At 39.3% G+C, this 17,515-nt stretch overlaps 2 non-coding genes across 2 annotated transcripts; one reads left to right on the top strand and one right to left on the bottom strand.

The window, feature by feature from the left end:
* The first annotated feature begins 1,823 nt into the window (after positions 1–1,823).
* Positions 1,824–1,927, top strand: LOC130937731 (small nucleolar RNA R71). Its single transcript, XR_009068934.1, has one exon. It is a non-coding gene; the product is annotated as a small nucleolar RNA R71 (small nucleolar RNA).
* Positions 1,928–7,393: 5,466 nt separating this feature from the next.
* On the bottom strand, positions 7,394–7,497 carry LOC130937958 (small nucleolar RNA R71). The gene has a single exon (XR_009069146.1). It is a non-coding gene; the product is annotated as a small nucleolar RNA R71 (small nucleolar RNA).
* Positions 7,498–17,515: the final 10,018 nt, after the last annotated feature.

Raw genomic sequence — 17,515 nt, 5'->3', positions numbered from 1 at the left:
TGACTTCTTATGATCATCAACCTACAAAAAACATAAAATAACAAAGAGAAATAGATAAAATATAATCATTGGGTTGCCTCCCAACAAGCGCTTCTTTAATGTCAGTAGCTTGACAGAGGGCTCTCATGGAGCCTCACAGATACTCAGAGCAATGTTGGAACCTCCCAACACCAAACTTAGAGTTTGAATGTGGGGGTTCAACACCAAACTTAGAGTTTGGTTGTGGCCTCCCAACACCAAACTTAGAGTTTGACTGTGGGGGCTCTGTTTGACTCTGAATTGAGAGAAACTCTTCATGCTTCCTCTCCATGGTGACAGAGGGATATCCTTGAGCCTTAAACACAAAGGATTCTTCATTCACTTGAATGATCAGTTCACCTCCATCAACATCAATCACAGCCTTTGCTGTGGCTAGGAAGGGTCTGCCAAGGATGATGGATTCATCCATGCACTTCCCAGTCTCTAGGACTATGAAATTAGTAGGGATGTAATGGTCTTCAACTTTTACCAAAACATTCTCTACAAGTCCATGAACTTGTTTTCTTGAGTTGTCTGCCATCTCCAGTGAGATTCTTGCAGCTTGCACCTCAAAGATCCCTAGCTTCTCCATTACAGAGAGAGGCATGAGGTTTACACTTGACCCTAAGTCACACAGAGCCTTCTTGAAGGTCATGTTGCCTATGGTACAAGGTATTAAAAACTTCCCAGGATCTTGTCTCTTTTGAGGTAATTTCTGCCTAGACAAGTCATCCAGTTCTTTGGTGAGCAAAGGAGGTTCATTCTCCCAAGTCTCATTTCCAAATAACTTGTCATTTAGCTTCATGATTGCTCCAAGGTATTTAGCAACTTGCTCTTCAGTGACATACTCATCCTCTTCAGAGGAAGAATACTCATCAGAGCTCATGAAAGGCAGAAGTAAGTCCAATGGAATCTCTATGGTCTCATTTTGAGCCTCAGATTCCCATGGTTCCTCATTGGGGAACTCTTTGGAGGTCAGTGCACGCCCACTGAGGTCTTCCTCAGTGGCGTTCACTTCCTCTCCTTCCTTTCCAAATTCGGCCATGTTGATGGCCTTGCACTCTCCTTTTGGATTTTCTTCTGTATTGCTTGAGAGAGTACTAGGAGGGAGTTTAGTAACTTTCTTGCTCAGCTATCCCACTTGTGCCTCCAAATTCCTAATGGAGGACCGTGTTTCAGTCATGAAACTTTGAGTGGTTTTGATTAGATCAGAGACCATGGTTGCTAAGTCAGAGGTGTTCTGCTTAGAGCTCTCTGTCTGTTGCTGAGAAGATGATGGAAAAGGCTTGCCATTGCTAAACCTTTTTCTTCCACCATTTTTGTTGAAACCTTGTTGAGGTCTCTCTTGATTCTTCCATGAGAAATTTGGGTGATTTCTCCATGAAGAATTATAGGTGTTTCCATAGGGTTCTCCTAGGTAATTCACCTCTTCCATTGAAGGGTTCTCAGGATCATAAGCTTCTTCCTCAGATGAAGCATCCTTAGTACTGTTTGGTGCATTTTGCATTCCAAACAGACTTTGAGAAATCAAATTGACTTGTTGAGTCAATATCTTGTTCTGAGCCAAAATGGCATTCAGAGCATCAATCTCAAGAACTCATTTCTTCTGATTTGTCCCATTGTTCACAGGATTCCTTTCAGAAGTGTACATGAATTGGTTGTTTGCAACCATTTCAATTAGCTCTTGAGCTTCTGTAGGCGTCTTCTTCAAATGAAGAGATCCTCCAGCAGAGCTATCCAAAGACATCTTGGATAGTTCAGAGAGACCATCATAGAAAATACCTATGATGCTCCATTCAGAAAGCATGTCAGATGGACATTTTCTGATCAATTGTTTGTATCTTTCCCAAGCTTCATAGAGGGATTCTCCATCCTTCTGTCTGAAGGTTTGGACTTCCACTCTAAGCTTACTCACTTTTTGAGGTGGAAAGAACTTTGCCAAGAAGGCATTGACTAGCTTTTCCCATGAGTCCAGGCTTTCTTTAGGTTGTGAGTCCAACCATGTCCTAGCTCTGTCTCTTACAGCAAAAGGGAATAGCATAAGTCTGTAGATCTCAGGGTCTACCCCATTAGTCTTGACAGTGTCACAGATTTGCAAGAATTCAGCTAAAAACTGATGAGGATCTTCCAATGGAAGTCCATGAAACTTGCAATTCTGTTGCATTAGAGAAACCAATTGAGGCTTAAGCTCAAAGTTGTTTGCTCCAATGGCAGGGATAGAGATGCTTCTCCCATAAAAGTCGGGAGTAGGTGCAGTAAAGTCACCCAGCACCTTCCTTGCATTGTTGCATTGTTGTTGTTTTCGGCTGCCATGTCTTCTTTTTCTTTGAAGATTTCTGTTAGGTCCTCTATAGAGAATTGTGCCTTAGCTTCCCTTAGCTTTCGCTTCAAGGTCCTTTCAGGTTCAGGGTCAGCTTCAACAAGAATGCCTTTGTCTCTGCTCCTGCTCATATGAAAGAGAAGAGAACAAGAAAATGTGGAATCCTCTATGTCACAGTATAGAGATTCCTTGAGGTGTCAGAAGAAAAGAAAAAATAGAAGAAAGAAGAAGGAGAATTCGAACTTGATCAGATAGAGTTTGAATTGTGCATTAAGAAGGAGTGATACTCCATAAATAGAAGGATGTGGGAAGAGGGGAAGAGAATTTTCGAAAATTAAGTTAAAGAGATTGAAAACATTTTGAAAAACACTAATTAATTTTCGAAAATAAGAGTGGAAAAAAAATCAAGTGATTTTTGAAAAAGATTTTGAAATTAGAAGTCAAAAAGATTTGATTGAAAGCTATTTTGAAAAAGATGAGGTTAAGAAGATATGATTGATTTTAAAAAATATGTGATTGAGAAAATATGATTTGAAAACAATTTTAAAAAAGATTTGAAAAAAAATTAATGACTTGCCTAACAAGAAAAGATATGATTCAAACATTAAACCTTTCTCAACAGAAAAGGCAACATACTTGAAATGTTCAATCAAATCATTAATTGTTAGCAAATATCTTTGAAAAAGGAAAGAAATTGATTTTGAAAACATTTGATTGAAAAGATATGATTTGAAAAAGATTTGATTTTGAAAAACTTTGAAAACTTGAAAAAAATTGATTTGAAAACAAAATCCTCCCCCTTGTGCCATCCTGGCATTAAACGCCCAGAATGGTATCCATTCTGGCGTTTAACGCCCAAAATGCTACCTTTTTGGGCGTTAAACGCCCAACCAGGTACCCTGGCTGGCGTTTAAACGCCAGTCTGTCCTTCTTCACTGGGCGTTTTGAACGCCCAGCTTTTTCTGTGTAATTCCTCTGCTGCATGTTCTGAATCTTCAGTTCCCTGTACTATTGACTTGAAAATAGAACCAAGATCAAATAAACAATGCATTGCAAGACACCAAACTTAAAATTAGACACTAGACTCAAACAAGAAACATAAAATACTTTTGGTTTTTATGATTTTGAAATTTTTTTTGTGCTTTTTTTTCGAAAATTATATGAAAAGAAAATAAAGGTATCAAAATTCTTAATGAGAATTCCAGGAATCATGCAATGTTAGTCTAAAGCTTCAGTCTAAAGGAATTAGACATGGCTAGCCAAGCTTCAGCAGGACATTGCATTCAAGAGCTAAATTGATGAAGATCAATCAGCTTTGGTGATGATAAGAACATCACCTTGAAACACTAGAATTCATTCTTAAGAACTCTGAAGAAAAAATACCTAATCTAAGCAACAAGATGAACCGTCAGTTGTCCATACACAAAACAATGCCCGGCAACGGCGCCAAAAACTTGGTGCGCGAAATTGTGATTCACTACACAACTTTGCACAACTAACCAGCAAGTGCACTGGGTCGTCCAAGTAATAAACCTTACGCGAGTAAGGGTCGATCCCACGGAGATTGTTGGTATGAAGCAAGCTATGGTCACCTTGTAAATCTTAGTCAGGCAGACTCAAATGGGTATAGGGATATACGAATAAAGCATAAAGATAAAGATAGAGGTACTTATGTAATTCATTGGTAGGAACTTCAGATAAGCGTATGAAGATGCCTTCCCTTCCGTCTCTCTGCTTTCCTACTGCCTTCATCCAATCCTTCTTACTCCTTTCCATGGCAAGCTTATGTAGGGTTTCACCGTTGTCAGTGGCTACCTCCCATCCTCTCAGTGAAAATGTTCCTATGCTCTGTCACAGCATATGGCTAATCAGCTGTCGGTTCTCGGTCAGACCGGAATAGAATTGATGCCAAGGCATCTTAGGCTAGTTTCACTAGCATTTTTCTGTTAGTTTTAGTTGTTGTATGCATTTTCTTGAGCTTAAAGTAACCAAGAATGGTTAAATGAACAACAAAGCAATGAACCATCCAAACAGTATGATTTTGATGCAAATTCCATGAGTTTTTAGTTATATTACTTGAATGCTATGAATGGATGATTTCTCATGAAATTTTGCAAGACTTTGATGCAATTGTTTGGATGATTTCAGGGAAGAAGAGGCTAGGCAAGGAAGCAACAAAATCAATAAAAGAAGCTTGAATATCAAATGTGGAGTTTAAGCTCCAGTTTAAGCCTAAACTGGAGCTTAAACGCCAGAATCATGAGAAAGGAGGAAATGCTGTAACTGGCGTTTAACCTCCAGTTTAACCTTAAACAGGAAGTTAAACGCCAGAATGAGAAAGGCACTAAGAAGCATTTCCACGTTTAACCTCCAATTTAACCTTAAACTGGAGGTTAAACGCCAGAATGAGAATTGAACTAAAGGAGCATTTCCACGTTTAACCTCCAGTTTAACCTTAAACTGAAGGTTAAACGTGTTCGACACTTTTTCTCACCAAGGAGCAATTCCACGTTTAACCTCCAGTTTAACCTTAAACTGGAGGTTAAATGCCAGAAGCAAGAGAGGCACCAGGAGCATTTCCACGTTTAACCTCCAGTTTAACCTTAAACTGGAGGTTAAACGTGTTCGACTATTTCTCTCCTCCAGGGTTGCTTTCTCATTTTCCACGTTTAACCTCCAGTTTAACCTTAAACTGGAGGTTAAACGTGTTCGACCCAATTGCTCCTCCAGGGTTGTTTTCTTCATTTCCACGTTTAAGCTTCAGTTTAACCTTAAACTGAAGCTTAAACGTGTTCGACATTTTACACTCCTGGGTTGCTTTCTTCCAATTCCACGTTTAAGTTTCAGTTTAACCTTAAACTGAAACTTAAACTTCAACTTAAACGCCACCTTTTGAAAGGGTTTCTGGGCCAAATATATTGAAGTTTAAGTTAGCATTTGAGCACAAATATTAACTTAAACGTATTATGGTATGAAACCCAATTGAATATCATGGTTTATGGGATTGGGCCGGAAGAATTGATGAGTCTGGAACTTCAATTTGTTGAGTCTTGTGTCATTACTTGTTTATCACTAAATTTGCTCAATGAATGTTACAGAATTGGATCACAGCCTCATCAGGATTATGGATCATAAACCCAAAGCAAAAGAAAATCAAGAAAAAGCCTCAAAGCCCAAGAAACTCAACAGAAGCTCAATTTAGAAAGTGTATAAATAGGATAGAATTGAAGTTAGTAAAAAACCTTTGGACATTTTTGGAACTTTTGATCATTTTGCTATTTTTCATACTTTGTAATTAAATTCAGAGCTATGACTCACTAAACCCCTTTCATTGGGTTAGGGAGCTCTATTGTAATTCAATGAATCAATAATAGTTTTTATCTTCTTCTTCAATCTTTTCTCTTGAATTTTGTTAGAAAGCTTCTCGATCTAATTCCATTGGGTAGTTGTCTTGGGAAAGAAACTACCCATAATTGGAATCCTTCGGAACCTTGGGAAAGGAATGATGGATTCATGCTAGAGAAGCTTTCTCACAGTGAATTGGATTGGGGTTTGGATGGATATTGTGACATGTAATCCTACCAAATTGTGGTTCATGAAACTGTGTGGTATAATCAGTGATCGAGCATCATCTCTTCTTATGAACATTTAAACCAAGGGATTGGGAATTTGTTTGTTTTTAGAGAGAATTGGTGAGCCAAGGAATTGGGATCCAATCATATAAGATTGCCAAGCAAGATTCAATGAATGCATTGGTTGAGGAAGAGATGAAAATGTTTTGATTCGGAGATTTCAATATCTCCTAACACCCAATGAACTCCCCATTTCTGATCTACACTTTCTATTTACCTTCTGCAATTTCAATTCATGCAATCACCCCCAATTCCCTTTTAATTTCAGCAATTTACTTTCTCGCACCTTAATTCTCGCAATTTAAGTTTATGCAATTTCAATTCCTTGCAATTTACGTTTCCTGCCACATTTACTTTATGCAATTCACATCCAAAAGTTGATTCCGCTCAACTAAACAAACTTCTAATTCGAATTGCTCATTCAACCAATCCTTGTGGGATTCGACCTCACTCTATTGTGAGTTTTTACTTGACGATAACCGGTGCACTTGCCGGAAGGAATTTTGCCGCTCGTGCAATTTCCTAAAATCGTAGCATAACAAGTTTATGCGCATCAAGTTTATGGCGCCGTTGCCGGGGATTGGTTTTCGATTGACAATTCTCAAATTGGAAGTTAACTAGATTGAGCATTTTTCTTGTTTTGTTAATTTAGTTCAAGTTACTTGTTGAATTTTAATGTCTGCACTCTGCTATTTGCTTTTTCTTCTTATGCCTTTAAATTCAAGCAACTAACTCACTGACCCACTAACTATTTGAATTAATTCCTCATCTGCTCTAACCATACTCTTCCATTAACCAAGAGTATTCCACTTGTTTGCTGCTTGTGGTGTGTTCGTGTATGACAGGTAGAAGAGGAGAGACATCAACTCCTCCATATACCGAACCAGAGAGGACCCTTCATAGACTTAGAAGGGAAGCAAGAGGGAAGAGAGTACTGAGAGAAGAAGAATCTGAAGGAGAATCTGAGGACAACTTTGAGGAAGCTCTGGATCTCAACATGGATAGAGAATTTCACAACCATGAGAGGGTTGATGGAAACAATGCCATTCCTGAGAGGAGGGTTCTTGGTTCATACATAAACCCAACCTCTGGGAATTGTGGTAGCAGCATTCAGAAACCACCCATTCAGGCCAACAATTTTGAACTCAAACCACAGTTAATATCACTGGTGGAGGACCATTGTTCATTTGGTGGGAGTGCTAATGAAGATCCAAACCAACATCTCACCAAATTCCTGAGAATTTGCAACACTGTGAAGTCCAATAGAGTCCAGGAAGATGCCTATAAACTGCTCTTGTTCCCATTTTCACTTAGGGACAAGGCAGCTAAGTGGCTGGAATCATTCCCAAGGGACAGTCTAACAACCTGGGATGAGGTGGAAAGCAAGTTTCTGGCACGTTTCTACCCCCCACAAAAGGTCAATAGGCTTCGATCTGAGGTTCAGACTTTTAGACAACAAGATGGTGAGACGCTCTACGAGGCATGGGAGAGGTTCAAAGAGTTGACAAGGAAATGCCCACCAAACATGTTCCCTGACTGGGTGCAATTGCATATTTTCTATGATGGACTTTCTTATGAATCAAGGAAGGCTGTAGACCATTCATCAGGAGGTTCATTGAACAGGAAAAAGACTGTGGAAGAAGCCATTGAAGTGATTGAGACAGTGGCTGAGAATGAATACTACTATGCTTCAGAGAGACACAACACTAAGGGAGTCATGGAGCTGAACCATGTTGATACAATTCTAGCCCAAAACAAGGTGTTTGCCAAGCAACTAGCAGAACTCACTCGGAAATTAGACACAAAGCAAGTGGCTGCAATACACACACAAGATCAAGAGGAAGTAAGTATTGAAGGAAGTCTCAGAAGAAGAAGGAATTAGACCCTCAGAAAAGGAGCCAAAAATCTTGAAAGAAGATGTGGAAGAAGCTAAGCAGGAAAGTGAAACTGAGCAAGCCAAGGAATTGCAAAAGGAAGGCATGCTGGGAACATACCAACCAAAGGCACCATTTCCTCAGAGGTTAGGAGGGGGTGAAAAAGGGAAAACATATTCAAGGTTCTTAGAGACATTTAAGTCTCTCCACATCAATATTCCCTTTCTTGAGATCCTCCAGCAAATGCCTACACATATCAAGTATTTGAAAGAATTGCTGAGCAAGAAAAGAGTTTTGAAGGGAGGACAAACTGTAATAATGAACAAAGAATGCAGTGCACTCATCAAGAAGGATATGGTCTCTAAGAAAACAGACCCAGGAAGTTTTCATATCCCCTGCATCATAGGGGAAACAAAAATTGACAGAGGATTCTGTGATCTAGGAGCTAGCATAAATGTGATGCCTCTGACTCTTATGAGGAGGCTACAACTGAATGAGGTGAGATCCACGGATGTAATCATACAACTGGCTGACAAAACTCAAAAGCAAGCTGAAGGGGTAGTTGAGAATGTGCTGGTGAAAGTGGGAAATTATTTTTTCCCCACAGACTTTGTCATTTTGGACATGGAGGAAAGCTACCTACACCCTATCATTCTGGGAAGGCCATTTCTAGCCACTGCTAGAGCGCTCATAGATATAAAACAAGGAGAGCTAATTTTGAGAGTACATGATGAACAGCTCATTTTCCATGTTTTTAAACCTGCATCTGAGCCTGAACCAGAACCTGAAAAGCTTAAGGATGATAGTAGCCATCTGTGTTTGGAGGAAAGCAATCCAGCAGCTGAAACTCTAAAACAATCCTTTGAAGGCAATCAAGAATTGCAAGAGTTAAAGCCACAAGAATCAATAGAAACAGATCAGAAGGGTCCTCCTAGCATAAGGGTCAACGAAGAAATCCTAAAAAGAGAGGGAAGAATTGTAAAGAAATTGCCAAGAGGGTGGAGAAACAAGAAAATTCCCACTGAAGGTTTCTCTCCGGGAGATAAAGTAATATCAAGTCATTATCTGCCAATCCCACCTGGCCTCAAACCCATTCCTTCCCAGCTTCCTCAAGTGTTCACAATCAGGAAAGTTCTTTCTATGAAACATTTGGAAATCATGAAGGAATCAAATGGGGATGTTTCCATAGTGAGAGGAGAGGACATCAAGCACTACAATCCACCCTAACAAGGGACAACCGTCAAGCTAGTGACGTTAAAGAAGCGCTTGTTGGGAGGCAACCCAACCTGAGGTAATACCCCTTTGCTATTTCTTTTATTTGTTTCAATAAAAAGGTGAAGTAGTTTCTGTGCATTGCAAAGAATTAAGTTTGGTGTTTCACACCAAACAATGAATTCGTGGATCAATAATTCAAAGGGGAATGTGTGACTCTAAGTTTGGTGTTCCACCATACAGATTAACTGAACACAACAACCTTTGAATTATATGAAAGGAAACAACCATTCTAAACAATCACAGAAACGCTTAAATTCCTTAGCAGTAACTTCATTCCAAGGAGAATTCAAGGATTCAAAGAGCAGAGGAGTAAGTAGGAGACTAAGTTTGGTGTTCACACACCAACTTAAGACTCAGACACTTGCCCATACATAATTGAGCTAACCACTCAAGTGCTTGAGAAGCAAGCAACTTCATCACTCTTTGCAGGAAAGGAAACAAGGGCCTCAGACAGAACATGAAGCAACAACTAGGAGAAGAAGGAGAAATCAAATTGTTTCCTGGCAACAAAGAGGAAACAAGAAATTTCACAAGGTGGTGTTGTTCCTTGACCATTCTTTAAAAGGCAAACAAAAGCATGCTCTTTCTGGTTTAAACTGTAATTGTTGAATCTTTCTGGAATGTGAAGTTGTTAGTATGAGTGTTGGTTTACTGCTTTGAATAAAGTGAATGCCTAGATGTTTGGATATAACTCCACTTTCTTAAACAAATGCTTGCCATGCTTGTTTTGTTTCCAAAAATTAAAAGAAAAGTTTGAACAAAAGTAACTTGGCTCAATTAGTGACAAATCAAGTAGAATTAAGTGGTGGTATGCATGCTTGATTGTTTAGTTAGCTCACTGGAAATTGAGTGTAGAATTATCATTTTTTGTGTAGAAGTTGAATACTGTCTATGGATCTTGATGAATAAATGTCTTTGGCCATGAAAAAGAAAGAAAAAGAAGAAGAAAAAGCCACTGAAAAAGGGCAACCAAAAAGCAAAAAAATTGAGAAAATAAGCTAGGCACCAATGGTTTGAACTTCTGAGACAAATGCCTGTGGTGTTTATGTATTAAGGATCTGCTTGGATGAATAGGTTCTGTGGAGTGTTTCAACACTTGGTAACTTGGGTTAACTAACCCGGGATTATCAACCAAAAGTCCATTATCAAGAGCAACCTAAATACAAAACATTTAGTCACACAAAGAGGTGCTGGGCACCAATGTCTCAAGAAGAAATGTGAACTAAAATGCCTGTAGTGGATATGTGTAATGCACTGATAAGAAAAAGAAAATGCCAAAGGCTTGTGCAACACATGACACTGAGCAAACAAGGAGCAAAAGAGCTCTAAGAAAAAGAAAAACAAAGAAAGGAAAAAGTGCCAAGGACATAAGAATAACAAGAGGCCATAGCAGTGTTTGATGGATGCAATGAAAAAGTGATAATCCTCCCTGATAAGAATGAAAAAGTGATGCTGCAACTTTCTGCATAAAACCCTTCTGATGAACTTCAAATGCTTGCTAATATAGCCAATGTAATTGCTTTCTGTTTCATACTTTCTTCTCAAATAACTCAGGACTTGCTTAGGGACAAGCAAGTATTATGTTTGGTGTTGTGATGCCAAGGCATCTTAGGCTAGTTTCACTAGCATTTTTCTGTTAGTTTTAGTTGTTGTATGCATTTTCTTGAGCTTAAAGTAACCAAGAATGGTTAAATGAACAACAAAGCAATGAACCATCCAAACAGTATGATTTTGATGCAAATTCCATGAGTTTTTAGTTATATTACTTGAATGCTATGAATGGATGATTTCTCATGAAATTTTGCAAGACTTTGATGCAATTGTTTGGATGATTTCAGGGAAGAAGAGGCTAGGCAAGGAAGCAACAAAATCAATAAAAGAAGCTTGAATATCAAATGTGGAGTTTAAGCTCCAGTTTAAGCCTAAACTGGAGCTTAAACGCCAGAATCATGAGAAAGGAGGAAATGCTGTAACTGGAGTTTAACCTCCAGTTTAACCTTAAACTGGAAGTTAAACGCCAGAATGAGAAAGGCACTAAGAAGCATTTCCACGTTTAACCTCCAGTTTAACCTTAAACTAGAGGTTAAACGCCAGAATGAGAATTGAACTAAAGGAGCATTTCCACGTTTAACCTCCAGTTTAACCTTAAACTGGAGGTTAAACGCCAGAAGCAAGAGAGGCACCAGGAGCATTTCCACGTTTAACCTCCAGTTTAACCTTAAACTGGAGGTTAAACGTGTTCGACTATTTCTCTCCTCCAGGGTTGCTTTCTCATTTTCCACGTTTAACCTCCAGTTTAACCTTAAACTGGAGGTTAAACGTGTTCGACCCAATTGCTCCTCCAGGGTTGTTTTCTTCATTTCCACGTTTAAGCTTCAGTTTAACCTTAAACTGAAGCTTAAACGTGTTCGACATTTTACACTCCTGGGTTGCTTTCTTCCAATTCCACGTTTAAGTTTCAGTTTAACCTTAAACTGAAACTTAAACTTCAACTTAAACGCCACCTTTTGAAAGGGTTTCTGGGCCAAATATATTGAAGTTTAAGTTAGCATTTGAGCACAAATATTAACTTAAACGTATTATGGTATGAAACCCAATTGAATATCATGGTTTATGGGATTGGGCCGGAAGAATTGATGAGTCTGGAACTTCAATTTGTTGAGTCTTGTGTCATTACTTGTTTATCACTAAATTTGCTCAATGAATGTTACAGAATTGGATCACAGCCTCATCAGGATTATGGATCATAAACCCAAAGCAAAAGGAAATCAAGAAAAAGCCTCAAAGCCCAAGAAACTCAACAGAAGCTCAATTTAGAAAGTGTATAAATAGGATAGAATTGAAGTTAGTAAAAAACCTTTGGACATTTTTGGAACTTTTGATCATTTTGCTATTTTTCATACTTTGTAATTGAATTCAGAGCTATGACTCACTAAACCCCTTTCATTGGGTTAGGGAGCTCTATTGTAATTCAATGAATCAATAATAGTTTTTATCTTCTTCTTCAATCTTTTCTCTTGAATTTTGTTAGAAAGCTTCTCGATCTAATTCCATTGGGTAGTTGTCTTGGGAAAGAAACTACCCATAATTGGAATCCTTCGGAACCTTGGGAAAGGAATGATGGATTCATGCTAGAGAAGCTTTCTCACAGTGAATTGGATTGGGATTTGGATGGATATTGTGACATGTAATCCTACCAAATTGTGGTTCATGAAACTGTGTGGTATAATCAGTGATCGAGCATCATCTCTTCTTATGAACATTTAAACCAAGGGATTGGGAATTTATTTGTTTTTAGAGAGAATTGGTGAGCCAAGGAATTGGGATCCAATCATATAAGATTGCCAAGCAAGATTCAATGAATGCATTGGTTGAGGAAGAGATGAAAATGTTTTGATTTGGAGATTTCAATATCTCCTAACACCCAATGAACTCCCCATTTCTGATCTACACTTTCTATTTACCTTCTGCAATTTCAATTCATGCAATCACCCCCAATTCCCTTTTAATTTCAGCAATTTACTTTCTCGCACCTTAATTCTCGCAATTTAAGTTTATGCAATTTCAATTCCTTGCAATTTACGTTTCCTGCCACATTTACTTTATGCAATTCACATCCAAAAGTTGATTCCGCTCAACTAAACAAACTTCTAATTCGAATTGCTCATTCAACCAATCCTTGTGGGATTCGACCTCACTCTATTGTGAGTTTTTACTTGACGATAACCGGTGCACTTGCCGGAAGGAATTTTGCCGCTCGTGCAATTTCCTAAAATCGTAGCATAACAAGTTTATGCGCATCAAGAATCCATTGATTCTTTTGCGTCTGTCAGTAACGCCCCGCCTGCTAGGAGTTTGAAGCACGTCACAGTCATTCAATCATTGAATCCTACTCAGAATACCACAGACAAGGTTAGACCTTCCGGATTCTCTTGAATGCCGCCATCAGTTCTTGCCTATACCACGAAGACTCTGATCTCACGGAATGGCTGGCTCGTTTGTCAGGCGAGCACTCGGTTGTCAGGCGATCAACCATGCATCGTGTATCAGGAATCCAAGAGATAAACACTAGAGCCTTGATTGCTTGTAGAACAAAAGTGGTTGTCAGTCACCTTGTTCATAGGTGAGAATGATGATGAGTGTCACGGATCATCACATTCATCAAGTTGAAGAACAAGTGATATCTTGGACAAAGAACAAGCGGAATTGAATAGAAGAACAATAGTAATTGCATTAATACTCGAGGTACAGCAGAGCTCCACACCTTAATCTATGGTGTGTAGAAACTCCACCGTTGAAAATACATAAGAACAAGGTCTAGGCATGGCCGAATGGCCAGCCTCCCAATGATCTAAGAACTAGATGTCCAAAGATGATCAAAGGATCTAAAATTAATCCAAAGATTCCTTGATGAAAATACAATAGCAAAAGGTCCTACTTATAGAAAACTAGTAGCCTAAGGTTTACAAAGATGAGTAAATGACATAAAAATCCACTTCCGGGCCCACTTGGTGTGTGCTTGGGCTGAGCAATGAAGCAATTTCGTGTAGAGACTCCTCTTGGAGTTAAACGCCAGCTTTGGTGCCAGTTTGGGCGTTTAACTCCCATTTAGGTGCCAGTTCCGGCGTTTAACGCTAGAATTTCTGTAGGTGACTTTGAACGCCGGTTTGGGCCATGAAATCTTGGGCAAAGTATGGACTATCATATATTGCTGGAAAGCCCAGGATGTCTACTTTCCAACTCCGTTGAGAGCGCGCCAATTGGGCTTCTGTAGCTCCAGAAAATCCACTTCGAGTGCAGGGAGGTCAGAATCCAACAGCATCTGCAGTCCTTTTGAGTCTCTGGATCAGATTTTTGCTCAGATCCCTCAATTTCAGCCAGAAAATACCTGAAATCACAGAAAAACACACAAACTCATAGTAAAGTCCAGAAAAGTGAGTTTTAACTAAAAACTAATAAAAATATAATAAAAACTAACTAAAAGATACTAAAAACTTACTAAAAACAATGCCAAAAAGGGTACAAATTATCCGCTCATCAGTGCGCAACCTCCAAGGCATACCATCATTGAAGACTTAGAAGAGGCTTATCAAGAGATGGATTCAATCATGGATGAATTTCTCTCTACAATGGAATCCTCACCCATTGGACATGAAGCTCAAATTATAGAAGAGTGTGCACAACCTCCCAAGGAAGACGGAAATGGCATGGTGTATATTGAAATTGAAGAATATGAAGAGGTTGATCAAGAGATGAACTCATTCACCAATGAATTTCTATCCAAAATTGACTCGCCTCTCAGTAGACAAAATGAAGTTCTTGAAGATAACACCAAGCCACGTAACAAAGACGATGAGGTTGAAATTGAAGAAAATTATGAAGAGGTGGAAACAATTAAAGAAGAGCACAAGGACGTGGATCTTGCATTGTCTAAGTGTGGGGAAGCCTCTCTTCCCAAATTGCCATCCAATACAACATTTAAGTGGGTAAAATCTCTATCCCTAAGCTTTAATTTCTCACTTGAATATGGTTTGATTGAAAATGATGGTCAACTTAGAACTCTTTGTGGGATTAAAAGTAAGAATGAGTTGTGTAGTGGTTGGAAAGTAGGTGTTAAGTTCATCAAGGTCAAGGCCTCAAGGTATAGGGATGATGTTGGGACAAGGATCACTTTGTATGGATCTAGAAGGAAGCATTGGTGGAATAAAGAGAATTCTTTGTGTCAACCACATTTATGCCATCCACCCATCCGACAAAATCATGAAACTCAACTAACGGTTGGATGCGAAAATAAGATATGGGATCCCGGTTCGCTATGTGAAGACCAACTATGGGGACTCATATCTTGGGGAGAACTCTGCCCAAGCTTAATAAAAATGGTTGGAAATTCTGTCAACCAATTGAGAAGCAAAGATCCTTGGAGATTCAAGGATGAATACAAGCATAAGCCACCATGACAAGGAGCTTCTCAAAAAGTCCAACTTAAAGACTTAAAATAAAAGTGCTAGGTGGGAGACACCCCACCATGGTAAATATCTTGCTCTTTGCTTTATTTGCTAGTTGTAGAATTTTATTTCTCTTGTTTTCTATTATCTTTTGATTTTTGTTTTCTCTTTCCACTATGAATTCTCATATTGGCTATGAGTGTAGTTACAACTATGTTGTAGGAAGTGGAGATTACAATGAAGAAATGTATCAAGGATGGGATAATCAAAGGTGGGAGGAGTCATATGCTTATGATCAATCCTCATGGCAACAACCTCCACCCATGCACTATGAAGAAGAGCCATTCTATGATGCATACCAATCCAATGGCTATGGTGAATCTCCTTGTGACTTTCAAGAACCACCACCATATGCCTATGAGTCATATCCTCAACATGAGCCTCAACCACACTCTCAAGCCTATTTTCACCAAACACCTCCATATGACCATGATTCATATCCACCACACCAACCACCTTTTGAACCATATGAGCCATACATGGAACCACAATTCCAAGATTACTACTCCCAAGAACCACTTCAATATACACCACCACCTTACCAAGAAGAACCACCTTCCTATAATGAACCCTTTCTCCAAGACAATGAACCCTCTTATCCACTCCAATCTTCAATGGATGAAATCCTTAGCCTTATACTTCAAGGGCAAGGAGAAATGCAAAGGGAGACACTAGAATTTATGGCTACTTTGACCAAGGTAGTAAGCAATTTAGTCTCCCAATATTTGAGTACTCAAGGCACTCCCATGGTTACATGTGGAGAATCAATTGAAAAGCATAGCATAAAGGAGAGATTGGAAACTCCGGTGGAGAATGAAGAATGCTACTTTGTGTTAGAACAATTGGAGGAACCTATGGCCATTGAAGAAGAGGAAGAATTGGTTGAAGACTTAGGAGATGCGGAACCCCCTTGGGAACTTAGAATTGAAGAAAACCCCTCCAAGAAGATTGAATTCGATGTTGAGGAGGAAAGTGCACAATCTCCAAAACAATTTTTGAATGAAGACTTGGAAGGAATGAAGCAAGAATTGAGTTCCCTTGGTGATGAAGATCATGCATCCAATCTTCTTGGTGAAGAATCCTTTGAATTTGAAGAACCTTCTCCCAATGAATTTGAAAGTGATATGGAGGTAGATTTCTCTCAACCTCCCATTTATGACTTGAGTGATGGAGAAGAGTTAGAAGAAGTTGATGAACAAAGGATTGGGAATGAAGAAGTTTATGAAGAGGTGGAGATTGACAAAGAAGCAAACAAGGGAGTGGAGTTTACTAGCACATTGGAAATACCTCTCCCCAAGCCACTACCATCCACTCTCTCATTCAAGTGGGTAAATTCCTCATACTCAAGCTTTATTATTCCCCTTGAATATGGTTTGCTTGAAACGGATGGTCAACTTAGATATATTTGTGGCTTTAAGAGTAAAAAGGAGATGGTTAGTGGTTTGAAATATCATTCTAGGTTCATCATGGTTGCATACTCAAAGCGTAATTGTAAGAGTTGGTGTAGAACTAGATTGCTTAGGTCTAGAAGGATGTTTGGTCACTTTGTTGAGAATTCACCTTGCTCACCACCCACATGGATTAATGATAATCAACTTGGAGATGGGTGTGAAGACAAAATATGGGATCCGGGAACACATGAGGATCAACTTTGGGAGCCCATGGTATGTGTAGAACTCCATCAAAGCTTGGAGATATTAATCTTGAATGATGGAGCTTATTGGAAGTCCAAGCATTGGTGGAAGTTCCAAGATGAATACAAGTACAAGCCACCTTGAGAGGAGCTCCCCATAAGTCCAACTTAAGGACTCAAACTAAAAGTGCTAGGTGGGAGACACCCCACCATGGTAAACTCTTTCCAATCTTTTAAATTTACTTAATAAGTGATTTGAGTTACCATTGTAGGTAGATGTTTCATACAATTTGTTTGTACAACTTAATTGTTAGCTTAGTCACATGCATGTTGTGTTTAGTAGTAGATGAATAATATCAAAAATTGTATTTTTGTGAATTGTATGATGGTTGAGTGAATAAGAGTTGTGAACACTAAGGGGAGCACCCAGCAATTTGTTTTCTGAAAAAAAAAAGGGGGGGAGTGGACGCGCGCGCACCATGTACGCGCACGCGTCCTTGTGTGGACGCACCATGAGCCACACACCCGAGAGTTGGGCTTCCCTTGGGCAAACATTATGCCTTGAGCCCAACACATTACACGCGGACGCGCACAACGTGCGTGCGCGCCATCTTTAAGAATATGGACATTCACGCGGACGCACACTTGCCGCGCCCGCGCCGATTTGCTGCCGCAACAATTGAGCCAATCCACAGAGAGTTGAGCCAGTTCTGGGCCAACCTTAAGCCCCTGGCCCAACTTGCTTCGCGCGGACGCGC

Source organism: Arachis stenosperma, chromosome 6 (genome assembly GCF_014773155.1).
Source record: "Arachis stenosperma cultivar V10309 chromosome 6, arast.V10309.gnm1.PFL2, whole genome shotgun sequence".
NCBI lineage: Eukaryota > Viridiplantae > Streptophyta > Magnoliopsida > Fabales > Fabaceae > Arachis > Arachis stenosperma.
This window is presented reverse-complemented; position numbering and strand designations above follow the sequence as displayed.